General features: G+C 38.1%; 1 protein-coding gene across 6 annotated transcripts in view; it reads left to right on the forward strand.

The window, feature by feature from the left end:
- The window catches only part of NELL2 (neural EGFL like 2), a 389,138-nt gene that overhangs the window by 163,428 nt on the left and 199,032 nt on the right, over nucleotides 1–26,678 (forward strand). The gene's annotated exons all lie outside the window — the stretch shown is intronic.

The raw sequence follows: 26,678 nt of genomic DNA on the forward strand, positions 1-26,678 counted from the left end.
AGATAAGAAGGAGCCGGGTTCAGGAGTTTTACTTTTACCCTAAGGGCTAAGGGTGCAAGTTACATATTTTAAGCAAGGCAGGACTATTTTTGCAGTTATCCAGAGAAGAAATGATGGTAGCTTCAATAGGTAGTGGTGCTAGGAAGTTAGATTCTGGGTATATTGTGAAGGTAGAGCCAACAGGATTTTTCTGATAGCTTGATATGGGTAGGAGTAAAGAGAAGAGTGAGGATGACTCCAAGGGCTTTGGATTGAGGAAGTAGAAGATGAGGTTGCTATTAACTACAATGGGGAAGGCTGCTAAGTGAGCTGAATGTGGGAGAGTGACTAAAATCAAGAGTTCAGTTTAGATGTGTTCTGTTTAAGAGTTGTATTAGCCACTTAAATGGAAATGCAGAGCAAGCAGTTGTATATAGGAATCTATTTCTTACCTGTCCCAGAGGAGGTAAGAAATAGAAGTAAAAATCTGGATTGTTGAAATTATTTTTTATATGTTTATTTGAAGTTTGTATTTTTTAATTATTTTTTCATGTACATCATCCACTTTAAAATTCAATTACTTGTATTTTTGCTTCTGATTTGTAAGAGTTCATTTTATAATAAAACTCATCTATTATATATGTTGCAAATGTATTTTCATAATATATAATATATTGCTTGTTTTATTTAGTATTTTTCAGTATAAAGATTTAAAATCTTATGTAATTGAATTTTTTACTCATGCTAAAAAAGCCTTTTTTATTTATAAAAATATTGATCTTCTAACCTCTGAATGGCCCCTCTTTTTTCATTTTATTTTATTTATTATTTATTATTTTTCTTTTTCACTTTAAGTTTAAATAAACTTGGGTTTATTTTTCTGTGCATGAGATACTAATTCTGGTTAACATTTTTTTTTTTTTGTCGAACAAGTTAGCTAATAATTCCAGTAGTATTTGTTAAATAATCCTTTTGTTCAATGATTAACTTGCTACTTTATCTTATGTTAAGCCTTTACAAACTTACAAGTATTTGAACTTATTTCTAGGATTTCTAGTATTCTCAATTAATCTGTCTCTTGTGGTACTTATTCTACAGTATTTAATAATTGTAGCTTTCTACTATGAGTTATTATCTTGGAAAACAAATATACCATCATCTACCATTCTTTAAAAAAAAAAGATTCTTGGGTTATTTCCTCTCATTTATGCTTCTAGATGATTTTTACATATCAGAATTACCTGTCCCTAAATGGTTTTAAAAGCCCAGGCATATGTTTGTCTGATTCTGGTAACTTTTTTGAGATAACTCTTTGATGGGTACCACAGAAAAAGTTTCTGTAGGTATTCTTGTTTGCTATTTTGTATGTATTAGTGAAATCAGTCTCATCGTTTAAGATTTGAAATACTTCAGAGGTGGAGTAATTTTGGCTGTTGACAAGTTCAAGAGTATGGCTATGGAAATGGATACTTAAGTGATGAAGGTCCGAAATTCACTGTATAGTAGGAAGTAGGAAGCAAGCAAACTTAGATTCCAGTGTTGAACAAGTGTTCCAAAGGCCAGTTTCCCAAGATAGATTGGAGAGGAAGATTGTTTTTTAGGTTCCAAAGTTGGGGACTGTTGTAGAGAGGTGACATTAATAAGGAGAGGTAGTAGTGGGTGGAAGAGATGGATGTCACAGATATCCAAAGGAGGATTGATTTTTACATGAGAATGAAAGAGTGGTACTGGGGAGTGGCACTCCTTCCTATGACAAACATACCTCTGGTGGGGGAATATCAAAAATCTAAATGAGGTGGTTTCAGAGAAAGTATTATCTTCACCGAAAATCCAAGTTTCAGTCAGAGCAGAGAAGTAGAGGGTGCATTTTGTGATGTGTTAGATTATGGAGGATATATATGAACAATGTTTGAGATGGAGGATTGGAAGCCCTGTGGATCAGTTGGCTTTTTGCTTTGTAGTGAAACATCCCCAAACATGGTAGCCTAAAACAGTAATTTGGCTGGTTGGCAATTTGGTCTGGATTCATTTGGGAATTTTTTTGGGGGGGGCTTAATCTGTTTAGTCTATCTTGGCTGGGCTTGCTTCTGCATCTGTAGTTAGCTGGTGGGTTTGCTCAGCTTGTTCATTTATGATGGCCTTACTTTTGTGGCTGGGATACCTGGAGCATTTTTCCATGTCTTGTTTCAACCTACCAAGTTAGCCCAGGGTTGTTTATATGACAGTTGTAGATTTCTAAGAAAGTCCAAGCTTGCAAATCCCCTTGAGACCTAGGCTAGGCACTCAGGTGGACATTACTACTTCCCCACGTTGTGTTGGCCAAGTCAGGTCATGAGGCCAATACAGATGATGGAGGACCTATAAGATCGCATTGAAAAGGGGCATAGATAGAGGGAGCACAGAACTTATAACCATTTCTAAAGTCTTCAACACCTTGAGAGAATGATTCAAGGTGAAGGAAATCCAGGGAGATAAGAGGATGAAAGCAGGAGAGAAGTGTCTAGTTGCTGGTTTCAAATTGGGGAGTTACAGTAAAAAATGACAGGATATGGAGTGTGGCCAGCTTCACTGAGCTTAAGGGCCTGATTCTCGCTCTGGCACTGACTTTCAGCATTTGTGCAGATCAAATTCTAAGGTAGTATCAAGAGCTTGGTGAAACCAGTGGTCGGTTGCCATGCCTAAGGCCATCACCGATGGAGAAAACAGAGGGCATGTGAGATGGCATGCAGTTTTCCTTTTTGTGCAGTGGTTCAAATAGAAGAGAAATGTGCTGTGGTGCCTTTGAAGAATACTAGCCCAGAAAAGCAGGGACCATAAATGGTGAACTGCTAGGATGCTAATCTCAAGGTGGAAATAACAGTGGTCCTAGGTAAATGGCAAGTAAGGAGGGGGCTTCTAGAGAAATTCTAACCCAGGGTCATATAGAATGAATTCAGTTATTGTGTTTCACACAAGGCAGGGTTCATGTGTCATTTAAGTCTGCACCTCCATCACTTGGCACAACATATAATGCATCGTAGATGCTCAATACATGTTTGTTGCATTACTTATTGAATGAGGTATTCCATGTTTTGGCCCCCTTTCCAAGAATTTTTATTGTATTCCATCTTTTCTATACATATTCAATTTAGATGATTATGATTTATAAATTTAGATTATTATGCCTAGTCCTCATCTATAAAAGCAACAATTTGTTGTGCTTTTCTTCACTGTTTTTCTTCACAAGTTTATTCTTTCTATATTTTGAAGTGGGACTTTATTTTTTTTTTAAAGATTTTATTTATTTATTTGACAGAGACACAGAGAGAGAGAGAGGGAACACAAGCAGGAGGAGTGGGAGAGGGAGAAGCAGGCTTCCCGCTGAGCAGGAAGCCCGATGCAGGGCTTGATCCCAGGACCCTGGGATCACGACCTGAGCTGAAGGCAGATGCTTAATGACTGAGCCACCCAGGTACCCCAAAGTGGGACTTTAGTAGAGCAGAGTAACTAGGGGTGATGTGTGGCAGCAGTTGACAAAGCTAGTAGCATTTAGAAAAAGCATTATGTTAAAAAAAAAAAAAGAAGATAGTAGGAAGGGAAAAATGAAGGGGGGAAAATCGGAGGGGGAGACGAACCATGAGAGACTATGGACTCTGAGAAACAAACTGAAGGTTCTAGAGGGAAGGGGGCGGGGGGATGGGTTAGCCTGGTGATGGGTTTTAAGGAGGGCACGTACTGAATGGAGCACTGGGTGCAACAATTATATGCAAACAATGCATCATGGAACACTACATCAAAAACTAATGATGTATGGTGATTAACATAATATAATAAAATTAAATTAAATTAAAAAAAAGAAAAAGCATTCATCCTGAAAAGAATAGGAAGAATCATCTTTTCTACGTTCTTTACTTTGTCATGAATGTTGCAAACTTTCACTCATGGCAAGTTCAAACTGTTTTCTGATTCTAAATACTATAGGATAAAAAAAATTCCCAAATAATCCAATCATCATGTCAGGAAACTAAAAGACATTTAACTGGGATAGTCTCTTTAGCTTGTGCTAAAAACAGTGTTGAGTTTTCATATATGCAGTATTAATATTGGGTCTCTCTCTCTCCCCTTGCTCTCTAACAAAAGAGACCTTTCTATACATGAAAGAAAATATATTCTACCAGATTAACAAAGCAATGTTCAGGTGTTCTTGTTTTCAGGTGTCACTATTTTTAAAAATACCGCCATAATTATTATATCGGGTTCACTCTGAAAAAACAGGGATTTATAGCTCAAACCTTATATGAAACCTGCAGTATTTTGACACATACAGTATTTTGACACATACTGCTGAGTTGTTCTTAAAGGCTTTATCAATTTACATTTCAGTAATATATGAGAAAATACACCTGTTTTTATACAACCTCTTGAGCATAAGATAGTATATCATCATTAAAAAGAAAATAGTTTTTAATATGATGTATGGTATGTGGTGACTTGTCCAGTGTGACTTGAGTATAGTGAATGGGTGTGAGAATGTGAGTATAGATTTTGGGGATGAAAGTGGAGAGGGAAGCAGTGGCCAGATAATGCAGAGCCTCTCAGGTGATTTGAAAGACCTTGCTATTCATCGCCAAAGCGTTAGGAAGCGTCTGCAGGGTTTTAAACAGCAGTAAAATGTGATGAAGTATTATATTTTAGAAAGATTATTTTGCAGCAATATGGGAATCACATGGAAAGGAGCAGGAGGGGATGTGGGAGACATTAGTTGGGAAACATTAACACTAGCCCAGTTGGAGAGGGGTTACGGTCCACAGTAGGATAATGGTTGTGGAACTGGAAAGAAGTGAATGGATTTGAATACATAGGAAGTTGAATAGATTGCTTATAGTGATTGGATTTCAGGGAATGAGGGAGAGAGATATATTATGGATGCATTTTGTATTTCAGACTTGTGCGAGTGGTGGATGCAATGGTACCTACTGAAAGAGAGAGCACCGGAGTGCAGCAGGCTTAGGAGGAGACTATGGGCACAGTTTTGGTCACATTGAGTTTGAGATGCCCATGGATGTTTAAGAGGAAATATTGAAGTTTAATGTATAAATCTGAGGTTCAGAAGAAAGGTCTGAATGGGAGATATAAAGATCAGAGTCTTCTGCTTATAGATGATAATTGAAGCCCTGGGAATGGTTAGTGTCACTATGGGAGAGAATATAGGGAGAGGAAAGGAGGACAAAGACCAATCTTTAAGGCATTCTAAGATTTGAAATCTGTAAGGGGCTCCTGGGTGGCTCAGTTGCCTAAGCCTCTGACTCTTGGTTTTGGCTCAGGTCATGATCTCATGGGTGGTGAGATGGACTGTGTTGCCCCATGTTGGGCTCCGCACTCAGCGGGGAATCTAGTTGAAGAATCTCTCCCTCTGCCCCTCCCCCCCCACATTTACTCACTCTCTTTCTCAAATAAAATAAATCTTTAAAAAAATAAAATCTATAAGAGATGGAGGAGCTTGTAAAATAGTCTGAGATTTACATGGTAAATCAGAAGTATTTTTGTACCACGGAGGCTAAGGGAAGAAGGTTTTAGGAAGGAGCGAGTGATATATCATAACCAAAAGTGCTGAGAGGACAGGAACAACGATACCTAACATTTTGTCATCAGATTCAAAATACGGAATTGATTGTCTTAGTGAGGGCACTTCTGTTGAACCAGAAAGGAGGCCAGATTAGAGCTATGGGGAGTGGACAGGAAAAGTGGTGATACTTTTTGCAATAAATTTCGCTCTGAATGAAAGGGGAGATAGAACAGTTATAGGAAGCCTATGTAAGGTTCTCAGATTTTTTTTTTAGGTTGGGAAGAAGTAGGAATAGATCATATTTAAATATTGATGGTGTGTATCTATTACAGAGGGGCGGGGAGAGAGAGAGAGAGATGCATTGGGGGATTGAGAGTGAAAGTAGAAGGGAGGAATTAATTGATGGTACAATTTGAGCAGAAAGGATAGAGTTCAGAGCATAATTGGAGCGCTTTGCTTTTGCTGGGTGGAGAGACACCTATATGGAAACAGGGGCAAAGAGTGGGTGGATATAGATGTAGCTAAATGTATAGTTTTGGTAGAAAGGAAGGTGTCTATATCTGACAGCTTTTATTTTCTCTGTGAAGTGAGACCCAAGGTGAATTGTTGGGAGGAAGAAGCAGAGTCAGAGGTAGAGTTAAGATGGGTTGAAAATAGTAGCCTAAGAAATGTAATGAGGTGGCCAGAAAATGTTGAGGATCTACATAAAGTTGCTAACTGGAAGCTGTGCTATTCATCCATTTGGTTATACAGTTTCCCCCGAACCTTTTGACAACCCAAATGTAGGGAGGAAGAAAGTAGATTGATTTGTCTGTGTTGGGATTTTTATTTCTGGATAAAGAAGTTTATGGTTTTGGCCAAAAATAGATCACACTTAGGGAATTTAAGAGATTGAAATTGGATGAAAAGAAGGTAAGGACAGTTCAGGACTGTTAAGTAGGGAAAAAGTTCAAATTGAACAGGAAGCACTAATGAGGTTGAAGAATGAATGCAGTGAGAGTAGTTGAGGAAGCGAGTTCGAAGTACAAGGAATTTGAGGTGGAGAGCAGACTAATTTAGAGCTGGAGCAGATCTGAGGGAGCCAAGAGTAGAACCTGACTATGCAGTTGAAGTGGGGGGGGGGGGGGCTGGCCAAGAGGCCAGCATGCTGAATGGTCCATCACACAAATGTCAAAGTCTTTTGTGGCAGATGTGGCAGATAATTGGATGGAAAAAGAAACTGTGACCCAGATTTCAAAGTCAGCAGTGAAAGAAGGGGTGAATGAATGTGAATGGTGTGTGTGTGTGTGTGTGTGTGTGTGTGTGTGTGTGTGTGTGTGTATAAATGGTAGGAAAGTTGGTGCCATGGACCTCAAGGAGCAGATATTTTTTGTGAGAGCAGAGGGGTGATACCAACTATTCCTCTGACACTGAAGTACAAAATGTGTACTTCATGAATTATATGATGAATGCATTATTTTGTGTGTCACAGATTGGGTGGCTTAAACAATCAAAATTTATTTTCTCACAGTTCTGGTGGTTAGAAGTCCAAGATTAAGGTGTCAGCAGGTTGGGTTTCTCTTGAAGCCTCTCTCCTTAGCTTGCAGATGACTGCCTTCTCTCTGTGTCCTCATGTGGTCTTTCCTCTGTGCCCACACTTCCCTTTTGTCTCTGTGCATGCAAACTTTCTCTTCCAGAAAGGCCACTAGACAAGTTGGGTTAAGGGCCATACTAATGGCCTCATTTTAACGTCCCCTCTTTAAAGGCCTTATCTCCAAATACAGCCACATTTTGAGATACTGGGGATTAAAACTTCCAACATGTGAATTTGGGGGACAGAATTCAATACATAACAATGAAGTTTCCATGGTAATAAAAGAGCATCTAGCTATCCCTTGAGAGGTCCATAAGGCAAGTGAGGGTGAGGAAACCAGAATTCAGTTAAGGTCAAAGGCCAAGAGGAAGAAGCTAGAGAAGAGATAGATTAGAATTCCAGAGGCCTTGGGTGGGCTTGGTAGTGAAGAGATTTGTGGGGTGCAGGTAGGTTTGTAAAAGAAAGAAGATTGGTGTTAAGGAGGAGTAAATGAATAAAGTTAACCTGGTTGGTCCACAAAGTGGGGAGAAGAGATATTTGACTTTTTGTTGAATTAGCTGCCTCATGGTATTGTCAATAGTAATTCCTGATGCAGAAATAGTTTACAGTGCTTTTCACAGTATTTTCACATCTCTTTTCTATTGCTAAGTGGATGGATTTTTTTTTTTTACTTTATTCTTTTCAACAGGTTATTATTTGTATAAAGGAAAGCTACTGATTTTGGTCTACTAAGTTTACAACTCAGTTATTGGTTCAGATAGTTTCTCAGGTATTCTCTTTTGTCCTCATTGTCATCATTCAGATCTTCCATAAATAGTGATCATTTTGTCTCCTTTCTAATATACCTCTAATCAGATTATTTCTAATAACAGTGGTGACTCTCTGGAGCTCCTTGTCATATATTGGCCCATGGTAAGGACTGTGGATTTTATTCTTAGAAAATATATGCAGTACTGTAGATAAAACTTAATGGAACTTAAACCAGAGTCGGGGCAGTGAAAATGAAAGAAAAGGAATAGCTTTCATAATACAAAACTTGGCTTTTGACCAAATGTAGAGTCTGGGAAAAGAAAACTTCATTTAGGTGATAAACACGAGGTGGAATGCCTCTTGTGTTCACCTTTAAGTATAGGATTATTTCCTTATGATAAACATTTGGAAATGTAATAACTGGGCCAAAGATTATTTATCATTTTAATACTTTTACCACAAACTACCAAGCTGCATCTAGTTATGCCAGCTGTATTACCATAGTCCTTCACCAACGCTAGGGACTGTCATTTAAAATTTAGATCCATGGGAGTAACATGGTATCTCATTATTCCTTTATGAATGGCCTTCCCTAACTTGAGGTTTGACAAATATGCAGTTAAGTTTTCTCCTGGTATTCATTTTAATATTTAAATACATTTAAATACACTTTACATATAGTGTGATGTACGAAATGACTTTTCCCCTGCAAAGAGTGAACTTGTTTTTATAACTTTAGATGGATAGCATTTTGAAAGAGAAAAATATGGTGTCATTGACTCCTCCTCCAGCCTACAGTCAATGGCCAAGTCAGGCGTTGCCACAGTGGTGGCAATTCGGTGGAATTTGGCCTAGGAATTCCATGTGAAGGGAATAGCATTCAGCCAAAATCTCTTCATTAGAAATATTAATTCATTAGGGATAAATTTAACAAAAATATCCATTAGGAATATCTTACATGTAAAGTCCTCACCATGACATTTAAAACCCTAAATGAGCAATTGAAAACTGGCAGCAAGGGAGCCATTTAATACTAGCTAATATTTACTGAATGCTTAACTGTGTACCAGCCCTGTGTCAACCATTTTATATACATTTATTATATACATTACCTTATTAAATCCCTGAAATTGTCCTATGAGGTAAGCATTATTATTATAATAATGTATAAGGAAACAAAGTGTTAAAAGGTTAAATAATATATGCAAGTGAATAGCCAAGTCCTTGGCCACTATTCATAGGGCCTTTTGCCAACCTACTGACTGTTCCCTAAAAATATGGTATATTTTATCAACTCCATGTTTTGTTTTGATGTGTTTTGAGTCACATTGACAGCACTGTTAATGGTAAAGTCAGAGACGAAAAAAAGAGTAGAAAGAAAACCAGTCAGAATTCATCCAGCTAGCCAGCCAGCCATCCATCCATCCATCCATCCATCCATTCATCCATTCATTCATTCATTCATTGAGCAAATAACTCAGTGCCTCCCTGTTTCAGGCAGAGGTCTAAGGGCAGGGGACAAGGTAGAGAATAAAAAAGAGACTGAAATCACTAACTCTGTGGCCTGAGTGGAGCTTACTTTCTGTGAGGGAGAGGGCAGTAAACACAAAATAAATTATAATGATGTGAGGTTGAAAGTACCATGAAGAACAGTCAAGAAAAAGGTATGGAACATGATGGGGCAAGGTGCTGTGGTTTCTCGAAGAGGTGGCATTTGAGCCAAGACCTGAATTAAGTGAAGTTTCGGAGAAAGTACAGGCACAGGCTAGAGGGCAAGCTTGTGCTTGGTCCCACGTATCTACCAGACTGCAAGAGGCCCAGGGCGGTTTGGCAGGGGAGGCTGAGAGGTGTGGTGGGAGCCCGGAACCCTAGCTTACAACAACCTGATGGATCTTGTGAACCTTGGTAAAGACCTGGGGTTTTATCTCAGCCTGCTTAGCAATTTAGGGGATCAAAGTGAGGACTTAATGCCGGGGCAGTGGCAGTGATTGGGGCACCACTGTGGCAGTGCCTGACTTGGCCATTGCCTGTAGGCTGGAGGAGGAGTCAGTGACGCCATGTTGAGGCACATTGAGGCTCAGCTGAGGTAACTAAGAATGATGGCATGGTGTAGAGGGGTAAAGATTTTGAGGAGAAGAAGATGCAGTCTGGAGGTAGGAAGTTGGAGAACAGCTACTTCAGGAATGGGAAGTAGATGAGGAACGATTCGAGAGGTGGGAGGGAAACTGGGAGAGCTGAGTGCTGGGCCCAGTCATGGGGCACTCCCCAGGCCATTCTGAGCTGAGATCCACTGGCCTCCGCAGGACATTTGTTGGGAAGCAATAGCTATAGTGTGGTGATCATTAAACTGCAGATGAAGTCAGATCTGGAGTCTAGTGTCTGTCACTTGCGAGCATTGATGTTCACCTTAATTTCTTTGTTTCTTTGGCTATTTCTGTGTTTATTTGTTGTGAGCTTACGTGAGATACTATATGTCAACTCTACTGTTGGAACAAAATGAGCCCTTCTGAAATGGTGCTGTTATGGTAATTATTAAATACTGTACTTGGTGATTATTTGAGGTAATGTACATGAAATAACTTTATGATTGTGAAAAGAAAAACTTGGTGTGAGTTGTTAATAATGATAAAACTAATGAGTTCCTAGTCTTTTCTGTACTGCTTTCTAAGTGTACTAATTTTATAATTTTAGACAATTATGTAGCAGTCGGTTTTTATAGAAATGCATATAAAGCAAAATGATGGTAATTTTTTTGCAAAATATTTCAGTTTGAAAGCTTAGATAATGTGCCAGTTGAAGCTCAGAATAGTTTAATTTTGTAGTTTTATAGTAAAATTGCAAGTTACATATTTTAAATTTTGGTGAACTCATTATTTTCACCTTAAATTTCAATAACTTAAGGAAGACTTTCTTTAAAGTTGAAGTAATAATGTTTTTGTAATGTATATAAGCTTTGGAATTGTAGACTCAAAAGTAAATGTAAGAAAAATACGAAATGATATCTTGGCCATAGATATAGATATTTAATCTTGTCAATAGTTTCTGATTTTGTGATCTACAAATTTGTTTCTTGAAAACAAAATTGAAATTAAATATGTGTAGCTAATAGCTCATTTTAATGAATATTTTAAGAAGGAAAATAAAATGTGCTTCAGATTTCGAATGTAATATATGTGAAATATAGTTATTTCAGAGGCTCAGATGCTTCCAGCACCTGAGCCTCTCCCTTGAGGCCATCAGGCTCTCTATCTAAAACAGACTAAGAATAAAATATAAGTGAATGGGAAAAAAATCTGAGTTGGTCTTTGAAAGTCTTCACAGAAAAAATGATTCATCCAAAACCAAAATAATATTAATACATCTGCTATTCCTTCCTTCCCCCTTTCACTTACTCTATAATTATATTTTATTTCCATTTACCCTATTTCTCATCCCTTAATGACCTCAATTTTCTGATTGGTCCTCTTTGACCTACACAGAAGCCTGCTTAAGCATTCAATGAATTCTTTATGAAATTCTGTGGTAATTTAATCTGCTCCGTGAGGTCCTTTGGTAGCTCTATTCTATTCTCTAACTTGGAAAGCTGTTGCTAAATCCTCATTTTTATTTCTTCCCCTCTTAGTAGTATTTTAGGGAGAATGCAAATATTGCCCACTCTCCTTTTATAATTACTCTTGCTATAATTTTCTTTTGATGTTGGATCATTTTTAGAAATGCAGAATTCCAAATAAGTCATCTGACTTAATTGCATTCATAACCTGTATCTTCATTTTTCCATTTAAAATATTTTAGTGATTGTTATCAAACCTTATCTCTCTGGATGTGTGTGGAATAGCCAAGCTGGATATACAGAAACATAATAGACGTAGGCTTGCCCGAAAGCTTTGGTCAGTCATGCTGCTTTGGGCTGTGATCAGGACACCTAAGAGAGTGGCACTGAGAAAAGAATGAGAAGGACTCCTTTTCTGTGAGTAATGCTCACCTGAATGTAGTGAATTTTCTGGTAATGCATATTTCTGATTATCTTCTATTAGTGCTGTTGATTTTGCTTGCATTATGCAATATAGCCTCATGAAAGTGCACAAGCTTTATAAAGCTCCTAAAACTTCGTGTTTTCTTTCAGTGAATCCTCCAGCATTAGCATATTAGAAAATATCTACCTCCTTATAAAAGTATCAAAATAAAGTGTCCTAACATGAAATATTAATAAAATTTCCCCTTTTTATCCGTTCTGCCTTGTAGTTGTGGGCTACCCTGAACACCGTCTGCTCTAGAAGCTGTAAAGAAACACACCTCCCCTTTTCATCTAATCTTAGCAATACACATTTGTGAACTCTTTTATTTTCAAAAAAAGATGGAAAAGGAAAAAAATAATCTCCTTTGGGTGGCTTTCTTTCCCTCTGAAGAAGGACACCTTTCTTGTTTCAGTTCCTTGTGCAGGAGAGGACCTTTTTGGAATGCACTTTACACAGAGGTTGGTACATGTACCCAGAATCCCCTCTAATTTCCCGTTTTCTCTTACTTTCTAGTTTCTTGCTGGTTTCCATGTTTACACACAATTCATGGTTTACACCTTTGGTGATAATCTTGTTGCTTGAGAATATTTCCTACCATGCCAGTATGCTCACCAAATGACAGGTTTTCCATGGTGGGCAAGACAGCGCTTACCTTGTGGCCATTTCCCCTTTTTGGCATCAATTTGCCTTTTTGCATAACTGAGTGATGGCATCACCTCTCCTTTTCTTTCATGAACCATCTGCAGTTGTTCAAAGAGGGCCGTCACTATTCCCTGCTCCTCTCCTGCTCCCTGGGGGGCATCACCTCACTCTTATTAGCTAAGCATAATGGCATCTTGGAAATACATGCAATGATCCGAAAAGCAATCAATTCTTTTTCTTACTCTCTCTTCTGAGGAGGTGACTAAATAGTTTCTTCTATAGGGGATGGAAATGTTAAAGGAAATGATATATGTGAACAAGAAGAGGAGTCACCTGACACACTCTCACTCTACAGTAATTTTTGATATGTGCTACACAGGTCCTGGCTGCAAAAGCTAGAAGGAAAGATAAATGTCCAAAATACATTAGAAGAGAATCAGGAAAGGGGCACCTGGCTGGCTTAGTCAGTAGAACATGTGACTCTTGATCTCAGGGTTGTGAATTTGAGCCCCACATTGGATGTAGAGATTACTTAAAAATAAAAATCTTAAAAAAATAATAAATTAAAAATTTTTTTTAAATTAAAAAAAAGAAGAGGCCAGGAATAATAATGGGATGATGACAGAAATTTATATTCTTGGGGCGCCTGGCTGGCTCAGTCAGTGGAGCATGCAACTCTCAGGGTTATAAGTTCAAGCCCCAATTTGGGCGTAAAGTCTACTTAAAAAAAAAGAGGGGCACCTGGGTGGCTCAGTCATTTAAGCATCTGACTCTTGATTTCGAGTCAGGTCATGCTCTCAGGGTTGTGAGATCAAACTCCATGTCTAGCTCTGGCTCAGTGTGGAGCCTGCTCAAGAGTCTCCCTCTCCTCTCCCTCTGCCCTTTGCGCCTCATCCCCTGCAAATGCTCTCTCTCTCAAAAATAAAAAATGAAAGAAAAAGAGTTACTACTTTTTTTTCTGTATTTCAGTATACTTGAGAGAAAAGATAAGAAATTCTAGAAGATAATAGAAATAACATTGAAAAAATATTGAATATGTGTAATAAATAATTTTTTAAAGGAGCTCGTAATGCATTATTTATTTTCTCACCTTTCCAGTAGCTCTGGCTACACTGAATTCTCCAAGGAAATTTCTTTTGCAGTTTGCCTTTAGCTAAACCTGTTGGGACAGACTGAACTAAAAGCAGGCGACTTTAAGAGGTTCATTACCTGTCAATCTTTGATTTAAACCCTTGTCAATGCTAATAAAATATCACAGTTAGTCCTTTTGGAGTCATCTTTTTGTTGAGAGGACTGATTTTGTCATGCAAGATTAATGTAGCATGAGTGATATTAATTTAATGCTGAAATCTCTGTTTCTATCAGAACCATTTTGCCTTTCATAGTCTCTAAATTATTTATGAGTGTGTGCAAATTTACCGTGGAACAAGGCCTATAAAGTGAAGTAATATTAACTTTAATTGTTTTATTTTGGTCTCTTCCTCTCTCTTTGCTAGCCTTTACTATTCCCTCTTTGGCATTTGATTTTATTGTTTAAATGCTTAATTTGGAAAGCTCATCTTAAATTCTGACCATTTTAATTTGGTAAGTGGATAGATCTTTTCATTGCTTTCATACTGTCCAAGTTTGAAGAATTTGATTTATATAAGCCAAAGCTGCCTGGATGTTTCCAATCCTATTCAATAAGCAATGTATGCTTTATTTAATTATAGTGCCATGGAAACTAAGTATTTCTCAACATTCAGTCTTTTACATGATCCTTTTGAAGCCACATTATAGGTATGTAATGATAATAATACCAGCTGTGATTTATTTAGGTTTGATTCCTTTGCATGGGTAATATTTAGTGTTTTAAATATTAAAGAAGAGAGACAAAGCTCTATTGAATATATTGGATAGGATCTTTGATTTTTTTATTTCTATAAAACATAGGATCAGGAAGAAATACAAAATAAGGAGTAATTCCTTGTCTAGAAAGATTAAAGTGCAGGGAAAAATAATGTTCTTACCAGTGATTTATGAAAGCATACCTATAGTGAAATGGCTGAATTTTTGTTGTTGTTTTTGACTACAATTCAGACACAAAGAAGTATGAAGGGATGGGGCACCTGGATAACGCTCAGTCGATTAAGCGTCCGACTCTTGATTTTGGTTTAGATCATGATCTCAGGGTCATGAGATGGAGCCCCACACCCGGCTCTGTGCTGGGCGTGGAGTCTGCTTAAGATTCTCTTTCTCCCTCTTTCTGCCCCTTCCCCACCACTTGTACTCCCTCCTTCTCTCTCTCTGAAAAAAAAAGTATGAAGGGACAATTTATTTATGTATTATCTTGTTAGCCTATATGAATGTTGTTATTTGTATTTAAGATGACAGTATTGACAAATGTGTCCATCAGTTTGAAGTTTCTGGAAAAGGCTAATGTGACTTCTAATTTTTTGCTGGTACTAAGTGCTGGTAATTTAGTCTATTCACATTTTGTAGACTTTATTGCTCCTCTGATGAAGAACCCTCATTTTTACAGATGAGAAAATTGAGAATCAGATAAGGGACAGTACACCATAGTGATTAAAAGTCTGAACTCAGGGAGCAAGACTATCTGGCTTCAAATCCTGGCATTGCTACTTACCGTCTGAGTGACTTTGGTTAGTCAAGTGGATTTATTGGTAGAGTTGGAGTTAATATATGTAGAGTATTCTGAAACATTGCCAGATATATAATAAACTCCATAGAAGTGTTAGCTATTATTATTATTGATATATGATCATATAAATTAACCATATCCCTGGATCAGAGTTTTTTATTATTTTTAAATTTTTTATTGTTATGTTAATCACCATACATTTGGATCAGAGTTTTTATCTCTTATCCATATGCTATTGCAGGACACATGCTGCCATTCTAGTATGCCATGTTATAGTGTATCTTGCCTCTCTCTGAAATTCAAAGGCACATGTGGAAAAATGGGGTATGTGTGAATTTTAGACCTTCCCTTGGTACAACAGAGGGATAGCATGCCAACTGGTAATGGGTACAGAAGAAACTAAGTCCAAAACTACAGAAATGTAGTTAATATTTATTATGTGTGTGTGTGTGTATATATATATTTTTTCTTGTTTGTCCCTTTTCCAAACCTCTTGCCATCCATCATTCTAGTCTCTTTTTCTTAGCAGTTGGATCTTGCATTTTTAACTATATAGATGCCTCTTCTTATAATAAATGTCACAAGTTTTCTTTTTTCACCAGTTCATGCCATAGAGTTCAATACCATGCCTACACTTTTGGGTTTAGCTGTGCATGCCTTTGACTACAAGTTACAGAATGCAGATTGGTGGCGGGGGGGAGAGTGAGAACATTTATGAAATCATTCAAGAAGCAGTTCATAGGGCAACTCAGGAAAGTTGTGCCTGCATCCTATCTACTTTTTGCTTCTTGTTTTCTACCTTCGTGTGTATGTTGAGCAAGACGATTATAACAATTCCAGGAATTATGTCCAGACAAAGCGCGCCCAGAGGAATAAGGAAACATCGGCTCTCTGTATCTGTATATCACTCTTAAAGGCAAGAAAATTTTTCCCAGAAGTCTTTTCACAGGTTTTCTTTCATTTCTCATTGGCCAGAATTTGGTTATGTGCCCATAAATCAATTAATCACTAGCAAAGCAAATTGAATTACCATGTGTGACCTAGAATAATAATTTGGGTAGAATAGAAGTTGGAAAACTGTTTCCTGTAAAGGACCAGACAATAGCTATTTATGGTTTTACCGGTCACATGTTCTCTTTCGCAGCTACTAAACTCTGCATGTAAACAATATGTAAATAAACAAGCATATAATATTCCAACAAAACCATGTTTACTGACACGGAAACTTGAATTTCATATAATTTTCACATGTCATAAAATATTATTCTTTTGATTTTTCACTCAGCCTTTTAAAGATGTGAAAACTATTCTTAGCTCTCATGCTGTACAAAAAGGAGTGGTAGATGGATTTGTCCTGTGGGCCATAGTTTATCAACCCCGAGTCAATTCTCAGGACTACTACAAGCTGTTTTGACCAAAGAAATTCTAATCTTGATGTTTGAACATGTTCTAGGAACTTCATTATTTCATACCATTGAGATATATAAAGAATATTCATTTTTCTTTTTTGAAACCACCTTTGGAAAAAAAAATCCATGGACCTTTGGTTTTGTTTTTTGATTTGCTTTGCTTTGATTTGTAGTTAAGGATACACATGCACACACTCGCATCATTACACATTGTGTAAGAACAATATAGGAAAGTATAAGGTGCTGTGAGAGGCAAATCTTGGGGCTTATGCTGGAATTTGGTAAGTCCTTCTCTAGAAAAGTACCATTTAAGATCAGAAGGATGAGTATGCAAAATGTGTGATGTGGGTGGAATGGGGGGTGTTGGGGGGACATTCTATAGAGAGGAAACAGCAAGTATTAAGGCCTCCAAGCCAGAACGAGCTCAGACTTTAAATGCCAGTGTTTCTGAATTATGGTAGTCAATGAGTGGGAGAGAGGTAGGAGATGGCACTTTTCTATTCACTGAACAATCTCTTAAGTTCCGGGCACTTGGCTAGATGCTTGAGATATGAACACACTAATACAGAGTTTCTTGAGACTTTACAGTTCAAGTGAGGGGTGATTACAATATAATGTGCTGGATGCCATGTTAGAGATAGGTAGAAAGTGCTGTGGGTCCAAAGAGTACCGGAAAACTCTCATTCGAGTGATACAGGAAAGGCTTCCCAAAGGAAATCATACTTGAATAAATTGGAACTTTGTTTGCTAGGAGGCCTTCCTTCAATAGTAGCAGCTGGTTCCTATGGCTTTGTTATTGAGTTCCTCAGCAGTCGGTCCATATTTTCATCATCTTAATTTGTAGCTCGTCACACATTTCTTTGTAGCCAACCTTTTGTCGTTTTTGTCCTCATTTGTATCTGGGTTTTAATTAGATTGTTTGGGCCTGGAGAGCAAGAACTCTCTTTTGGTTCAATACGAAGGGAGGATATGCCAAATTGGAGAGGAAGACTTAGTTTAATAATTAAATGACAATATGGAACTAATGAGCAAAACCCATGTATAAGAACCTGCACAAGAATGGAAGAAAGATTCTCTCTCTGTGGGCATTATGCAGCCAGGTGACAGTACTCTAAGGGCTTGATTCATGTATTTCAAATGGAGGATTGTTACAGAGCAGGAACTATGTGCCAAAAAACAATCACAGGAAAATGGGTGATTTAGAATTAAAATAAAAATAATAGTAGTCTTATTAGAGATGTCAATGAAAAATTGGAAAAGAATATGGACGGAGTGGTCAAACAAATACTGAGTCTCTCTGTTAAAGAAGCAGTTTTATCAACAGAACAAACAGATGTCTTTGTTATTATAACTAATTATTGATTGTGAACTAAATGTGCACTTGCTGACACTATTTGATTGTCCCAATTATTAGAATGGCCAATACTGCTGTATTCTGAGGAGTTGTGCATGACCAAGAAAACAGCAGGTATACCTGGGAGGCGTAGACTAATATAAAATATTAAAAGAATGGATATGCTTTATGTTAAACAAAGCAACTGTACTCTGAAAAATTAGAACTAATAACCAATTTTAGTACAGCATGAGTATTTTAGAATTTGTAAATATTTTTAGAGAATAAAAAGCATTTTCACTGCCTTTAGCTCTAAATATTTTGATAAAAGTCTGAATAACTAAAAAAATAAGTCTGTAATTTTAGATAATAAATTACAGCATTAAAAATAAAGCATGACAGTAAATCTGTCAATGGGTAGATAGGTATATAGAATAATTATTTATGATAGTAATTATAATGTATGAATTGATCAAGTAAATTAGGGAAGTTTTCTATTACTTTTAATAAACATTAATTTTATGCTTGAATAGATAAGATTGAAGTCAGTACTAAATTATATATCATTTTTCTCTTAACTTCGTTGAGGGGACTTCTGGGGAGCTCAGTCAGTTGGGTGTCTGACTCTTGATTTTGGCTCAGGTCATGGTCTCTGGGTCCTGGAATTGAGCCTGGCATTGGGCTCCACGCTCAGCGCAGAATTGGTTTGGGATTCTCTCTCTTCCTCTCCCTCTGTCCCTACCCCCTCTCGCACTCCAAATTAATTAATTAATTAATTAATTAAAAAAAAACTTTGTGGGAGTGGGAGACTAACTGTAAATCTATTTATTGATTCTATAATTTTTATATAAAATTGTATTCAACTAAGCTTTGCAAAATATTAACAATAAGAATAATTAATTTAAAAGTTTCAATTATCTGATGAAAGTAGCCTGGATTAATTTCTAGTAGTAGATATTTGGGGTTGACTTCTTTTCTGGTCTCTCTTTGACTACTACTGAATTTGTCAGAGCCACATTCCAGCAAAGACTGGCTTAATGAAGAAAATATCTATGTAAGATGTCAACGTTAACTCTTTATTGTTGTCACTTTTTGTTTAATAGGGCTGACCCTAACATATATTTGATATTGAATTAGTCTAGTATGTACTTTGCACTTTAGAGGTCTCGAATCTTCATTTTTGTCTAATAATTTAGGCGGTGTGGCTTCTGTAGGAGTCAAGATTTTCTTTGTTTGTTTAGCAACCATTAATAGAGTTGCCTGCTTCTATTTGTTTGTTTGGATTGAGTTCTTGTTTTTAATTTGGTAGATTTAAATTTTGTTATTATCGATTAATCTGAATGTTAGAGTTTCTTCATGTCATCAATAGGGTGTTTATACTCTTCTGTTTTCAATCAATTAAAAAGATGAAAGCGGTGTGTGAAATTTCCTATTTTGGGTAAAGGAAGACTAAGTTATTTGAATCAGCCATTTCTGGAAGCAACTAAGAAAGGAGGAAACAAATATTTTTTTAAAAAATAAAGACACCTAAAAGTTGAAAAAATAGCAAGAGATTACCAGACAAAAATGAAGAGAAACTCAAAAAAGAGCACAGTGAAGCAAACAATAAGTGAAGTTGCTTTTGCTGTGAGAGACTGTTCATTCTTGGAAATTTTGAGCTTTCCTTTTTATGACCTTATGGGGCAAAGGGGACAGATGTAAAAGCCCAGCAAATATAGAAGGTGCAAGTATACAGGAAACCCAATAAACTGGCATTCTAAATGGCTGCACCTTTGAGACATGAAACCTGAGTTACATTGTGGTTGTTTAGGGGCCTCAAGCCTTGGATTTAGTTTAGGTCATATTATGCACTTGGTAAAAGAAAATGAACCTCCTTTCGGAAGTAATAATCTACCTTCATCCTAGACTTCCAGTTATTCTTTTTTCTTTCTTTAAATTTTTTATTGTTATGTTAATCACCATACATTACATCATTAGTTTTTGATGTAGTGTTCCATGAGTCATTGTTTGTGCATAACACCCAGTGCTTCACGCAGAACGTGCCCTCTTTAATAGCCATCACCAGGCTAACCCATCCCCCCACCCCCTCCCCTCTAGAACCCTCAGTTTGTTTTTCAGAGTCCATCGTCTCTCATGGTTCGTCTCCTCCTCCGATTTACTCCCCTTCATTCTTCCCCTAATGCTATCTTCTTTTTTTTTTTCTTAACATATATTACATTATTTGTTTCAGAGGTACACATCTGTGATTCAACAGTCTTGCACAATTCACAGCACTCCGCATAGCACATACCCTCCCCAATGTCTATCACCCAGCCACCCCATCCCTCCCACCCCCCACTACTCCAGCAACCCTCAGTTTCTTTCCTGAGATTAAGAATTCCTCATATCAGTGAGGTCATATGATACATGTCTTTCTCTGGTTGACTTATTTCACTCAGCGTAACACCCTCCAGTTCCATCCACGTTGTTGCAAATGGTAAGATCTCATTCCTTTTGATGGCTGCATAATATTCCATTGTGTATATATACCACCTCTTCTTTATCCATTCATCTGTCGATGGACATCTTGGCTCTTTTCATAGTTTGGCTATTGTGGACATTGCTGCTATAAACATTGGGGTGCACGTACCCCTTCGGATCCCTACATTTGTATCTTTGGGGTAAATACCCAGTAGTGCAATTGCTGGATGGTATGGTAGCTCTATTGTCAACTTTTTGAGGCACCTCCATACTGTTTTCCAGAGTGGTTGCAGCAGCTTGCATTCCCACCAACAGTGTAGGAGGGTTCCCCTTTCTCCACATCCCCACCAACATCTGTCGTTTCCTGACTTGTTAATTTTAGCCATTCTGACTGGTGTGAGGTGGTATCTCATTGAGGTTTTGATTTGGATTTCCCTGATGCCGAGCGATGTTGAGCACTTTTTCACATGTCTGTTGGCCATTTGGATGTCTTCTTTGGAAAAATGTCTGTTCGTGTCTTCTGCCCATTTCTTGATTGGATCATTTGTTCTTTGGGCGTCGAGTTTGATAAATTCTTTATAGATTTTGGATACTAGCCCTTTATCTGGTATGTCATTTGCAAATATTTTCTCCCATTCTGCTGGTTGTCTTTTGGTTTTGTGGACTGTTTCTTTTGCTGTGCAAAAGTTTTTTATCTTGATGAAATCCCAATAGTTCATTTTTGCCCTTGCTTGCCTTGCCTTTGGCGATGTTTCTAGGAAGAAGTTGCTGTGGGTGAGGTCGAAGAGGTTGCTACCTGTGTACTTCTTTAGGATTCTGATGGACTCCTGTCTCACATTTAGGTCTTCCAACCATTTGGAGTCTATTTTTGTGTGTGGTGTAAGGAAATGGTCCAGTTTCACTCTTCTGCATGCGGCTGTCTAATTTTCCCAACACCATTTGTTGAAGAGACTGTCTTTTTTCCACTGGACATTCTTTCCTGCTTTGTCGAAGATCAGTTGACCATAGAGTTGAGGGTCCATTTCTGGGGTCTCTATTCTGTTCCATTGATCTATGTGTCTGTTTTTGTGCCAGTACCATACTGTCTTGATGATGACAGCTTTGTAATAGAGCTGGAAGTCTGGAATTGTGATGCTGCCAGCTTTGCTTTTCTTTTTCAACATTCCTCTGGCTATTTGGGGTCCTTTCTGGTTCTATACAATTTATAGGATTATTTCTTCCATTTCTTTGAAAAATTGGATGGTATTTTGATGGGGATTGCATTGAAGGTGTAGATTAGGTAGCATTGACATCTTCACAATGTTTGTTCTTCCAATCCATGAGCATGGAACGTTTTTCCATTTCTTTGTGTCTTCCTCAATTTCCTTCATGAGTATTTTATAGTTTTCTGAGTACAGATCCTTTGCCTCTTTGGTTAGACTTATTCCTAGGTATCTTATGGTTTCAGTGCAATTGTAAATGGGATCGACTCCTTAATTTGTCTCTCTTGTCTTGTTGTTGGTGTATAGGAATGCCACTGATTTCTGTGCATTGATTTTATATCCTGCCACTTGACTGAATTTCTGTATGACTTCTAGCAGTTTTGGGGTGGAGTCTTTTGGGTTTTCCACATAAAGTATCATATCATCTGCAATGAGTGAGAGTTTGACTTCCTCTTTGCCGATTTGGATGCCTTTGATTTCTTTTTGTTGTCTGATTGCTGTGGCTAGGACTTCTCATACTGTGTTGAATAGCAGTGGTGATAGTGGACATCCCTGCCGTGTTCCTGACCTCAGGAGGAAAGCTCTCAGTTTTTCCCCATTGAGAATGATATTTGCTATATGTTTTTCATAGATGGCTTTTATGATATTGAGGTATGTACCCTCTATCCCTATACTCTGAAGAGTTTTGATCAAGAAAGGATGCTGTACTGTCAAATGCTTTTTCTGCATCTATTGAGAGGATCCTATGATTCTTGTTCTTTCTTTTGTTAATGTATTGTATCATGTTGATTGATTTGCGGATGTTGAGCCCACCTTGCAGCCCAGGGATAAATCCCACTTGGTCGTGGTGAATAATCCTTTTAATGTACTGTTGGATCCTATTGGCTAGTATTTTGGTGAGAATTTTTGCATCCATGTTCATCAAGGATATTGGTCTGTAATTCTCCTTTTTGATGGGGTTTTTGTCTGGTTTTGGGATCAAGGTAATGGTGGCCTCATAAAATGAGTTTGGAAGTTTTCCGTCCATTTCTATTTTTTGGAACAGTTTCAGGAGAAAAGGTATTAATTCTTTAAATGTTGGGTAGAATTGCCCTGGGAAGCCATCTGGCCCTGGGCTTTTGTTTGTTGGGAGATTTTTGATGACTGCTTCAATTTCCTTAGTGGTTATAGGTCTGTTCAGGTTTTCTATTTCTTCCTGGTTCAGTTTTGGTAGTTGATACATCTCTAGGAATGCACCCATTTCTTCCAGGTTATCTAATTTGCTGGCATAGAGTTGCTTATAATATGTTCTTATAATTGTTTGTATTTCTTTGGTGTTGGTTGTGATCTCTCCTCTTTCATTCATGATTTTGTTGATTTGGGTCATTTCTCTTTTCTTTTTGATGAGTCTGGCCGGGGGTTTATCAATCTTGTTAATTCTTTCAAAGAACCAGCTCCTAGTTTCGTTGATCTGTTCTACTGTTCTTTTGGTTTCTAGTTCATTGATTTCTGCTCTATTCTTTATTATTTCTCTTCTCCTGCCGGGTTTAGGCTTTTTTTGCTGTTTTTTCTCCAGCTCCTTTAGGTGTAGGGTTAGGTTGTGTATTTGAGACCTTTCTTGTTTCTTGAGGAAGACTTGTATTGCTATATACTTTCCTCTCAGGACTGCCTTTGCTGCATCCCAAAGACTTTGAACAGTTGAGTTTTCATTTTCGTTGGTTTCCATGAATTTTTTTAATTCTTCTTTAATTTCCTGGTTGACCCATTCATTCTTTAGTAGGATGCTCTTTAGCCTCCTTGTATTTGAGTTCTTTCCGACTTTCCTCTTGTGATTGAGTTGTAGTTTCAAAGCATTGTGGTCTGAAAATATGCAGGGAATAATCCCAATCTTTTGGTACTGGTTGAGACCTGATTTGTGACCTAGGATGTGATCAATTCTGGAGAATGTTCCATGGGCACTAGAGAAGAATGTGTATTCTGTTGCTTTGGGATGGAATGTTCTGAATATGTCTGTGAGGTCCATTTGGTCCAGTGTTTCATTTAAAGTCTTTATTTCCTTGTTGATCTTTTGCTTCGATGATCTGTCCATTTCAGTCGGGGGGGGGTGTTAAAGTCCCCCACTATTACTGTATTGTTGTCAGTGTGTTTCTTTGCTTTTGTTATTAATTGCCTTATATAATTGGCTGCTCCCATGTTAGGGGCATAGATATTTACAATTATTAGATCTTTTTGTTGGATAGACCCTTTAAGTAGGATATAGTGTCCTTCCTCATCTCTTATTACAGTTTTTGTTTTAAAATTTAATTGTCTGATATAAGGATTGCCACCCCAGATTTCTTTTGGTGTCCATTAGCATGGTAAATGGTTTTCCACCCCCTCACTTTCAATGTGGGGGTGTCTTTGGGTCTGAAATGAGTCTCTTGGAGACAGCATATCGATGGGTCTTGTTTTTTAATCCAATCTGATAGCCTGTGTCTTTTGATTGGGGCATTGAGCCCATTTACATTCAGGGTAACTATTGAAAGATATGAATTTAGTGCCATTGTGTTGCCTGTAAGGTGACTGTTACTGTATATTGTCTGCGTTCCTTTCTGGTCTATGCTGCTTTTAGGCTCTCTCTTTGCTTAGAGGACCCCTTTCAATATTTCTTGTAGGGCTGGTTTTGTGTTTGCAAATTCCTTTAGTTTTTGTTTGTCCTGGAGGCTTTTTATCTCTCCTTCTATTTTCAATGACAGCCTAGCTGGATATAGTATTCTTGGCTGCATATTTTTCTCGTTTAGTGCTCTGAATATATCATGCCAGTCTTTTCTGGCCTGCCAGGTCTCTGTGGATAGGTCTGTTGCCAATCTAATGTTTCTACCATTATAGGTTACATATCTCTTCTCCCGAGCTGCTTTCAAGATTTTCTCTTTGTCTCTGAGACTGATAAGTTTTACTATTAGATGTCGGGGTGCTGACCTATTTTTATTGATTTTGAGAGGGGTTCTCTGTGCCTCCTGGATTTTGATGCCTGTTTCCTTCCCCACATTAGGGAAGTTCTCTGCTATAATTTGCTTCAATATACCTTCTGCCACTCTCTCTCTTTCTTCTTCCTTTGGGATCCCAATTATTCTAATGTTGTTTTGTCTTATTGTATCACTTCTCTCTCGAATTCTGCCCTCGTGATCCAGTAGTTGTTTATCTCTCTTTTTCTCAGCTTTATTTTCCATCATTTGGTCTTCTATATCGCTAATTCTCTCTTCTGCCTCATTTATCCTAGCAGTTAGTGCCCCCATTTTTGATTGTACCTCATTAATAGCCTTTTTGATTTTGACTTGGTTAGATTTTAGTTCTTTTATTTCTCCGGAAAGGGTTTCTCTAATAACTTCCATGCTTTTTTGAAGCCCAGCTAGTATCTTTGAAATCATGATTCTGAACTCTAAGTCTGACATTGTACTAATGTCCGTATTGAGTGGGTCCCTGGCCGACGGTACTACCTCTTGTTCTTTTTGTTGAGGTCATTTTTTTTCATCTTGTCATTTTGTCCAGAGGAGAATAGATGAATGAGAGAACAAAATGCTAACAGGTTAACAACTTCCCAGGAAATATACTCTAAACAAATCAGAAAAGACCTGAAACCAGGGGAAAAGAAAGGGAAAGAAAGAAAAAAGAAAGAGAAAAAAAAAAAGAAAAGGAAAAATATAAAACGAACAAAAACAGAACAAAACCAAAAAAAACAGAATATGATCAAATATGATCAGGCTGGTGCATGGATCAGTGCCACACACTAGATTTTGGGTGTATTTTGGTCTGTTAGAAGAAAGTGTCTCCTAAAATTATAAAGAAAGAAAGACTTATATATGTACAAAATAAGGGTTGATACGATGAAGGGATGGCATATGACTGTAAAGATGAAAAGTATAAGAAATTTTAAAAAAGGAATTGATAAGGTGTTTGGAAAAAGCAAAAAGAGGATTAAAAATAAGAAAGAAAGAAAAAAGGGAGAATGTGATCAAGCAGGAGACTAGAACAAAGCCATACACTAGAGATTTAGGGTATATTTTGATCTGTTAGAAGAAACCGTATCTCAAAATTTTAAAGAGAGAACAATTTATATATATATGCCAAAAATAAGGATAACTACTATGAAGGGATAAAATATGACTCTAAAAATGAAAAATAAAAAATGTTTTTTTAAAAAGGATTGATAAGATGTTGGTTGAAAAAGGGAAAAAGAAAAAAAATACAGTTAAAAAAATTAACTTTGAAAGACTAATGAATCATGGTGAAAAAGTCATGAATTCTATGTGCAGTATTCTCCTAGCACTGGAGTTCTCCCGTTCTCCTTGATCGGTAAACTTGGTCTTGGCTGGCTGTTCGTGCTGATCTTCTGGGGGAGGGGCCTGTTGCCGTGGTTCCCAAATGTCTTTGCCAGAGGCGGAATTGCCCCACCCTTGCTGGGCCGGGCTAAGCAATCTGCTCGGGTTTGTTTTCGGGAGCTTTTGTTCCCTGCAAGCTTTCTGTACATCGTTGGAGGACGAGAGTGAAAATGGCGGTCTCCGAATGTCCGCCCGGGAGGAGCTACGAACTCGGGGCCCGGCTCCTCAGTGCGCCCCCAGAGAAAAGCAGTCAGTCACTCCTGTGTCCCTGGTCTCCGGCCACACTCCGTGCTCACACCCCCTGTGACCGAGCGTTTCTATCTCTAGCACCCAACCCCGTGTGGAGTCGCCAAACCCAGCAGATCCCTGCGGTGTACTCCTGCGCCACTCCTCCCGGGGGAGGAAGGGGAGTCTCCCCAGACCTGCCTCTTGGTGGGTCCCTGCTGGAGGAGCATTGGCCCTACTGTCACTGATCACAGTTTATGGCAACCCTGAGCTGAGAGCACACGCCTCGGCTCTGTCTCTGCAGCCTGCTTCCCTGCTCCGATACCTGGGAGCTCTGCCCGCACTCAGGCACCCCCGGTTTTTCTGTGACCCCGAGGGTCCTGAGACCACACTGTCCCGCGAGGGTTCCACCCCCCAGCTTAGCCACTGGAGCGACGTCCCTCAGTGGAGCCGACTTCTAAAAGTTCTGATTTCGTGCTCCACAGCTCTATCACTTGCCAGAAGCGGCCGACGGAGGCCCCCTCCCCCACCGTCTATCCTCCCGAATATTGCCCCGGATTCACTTG

This window comes from Zalophus californianus, chromosome 9, assembly GCF_009762305.2.
Source record: "Zalophus californianus isolate mZalCal1 chromosome 9, mZalCal1.pri.v2, whole genome shotgun sequence".
Lineage (NCBI taxonomy): Eukaryota > Metazoa > Chordata > Mammalia > Carnivora > Otariidae > Zalophus > Zalophus californianus.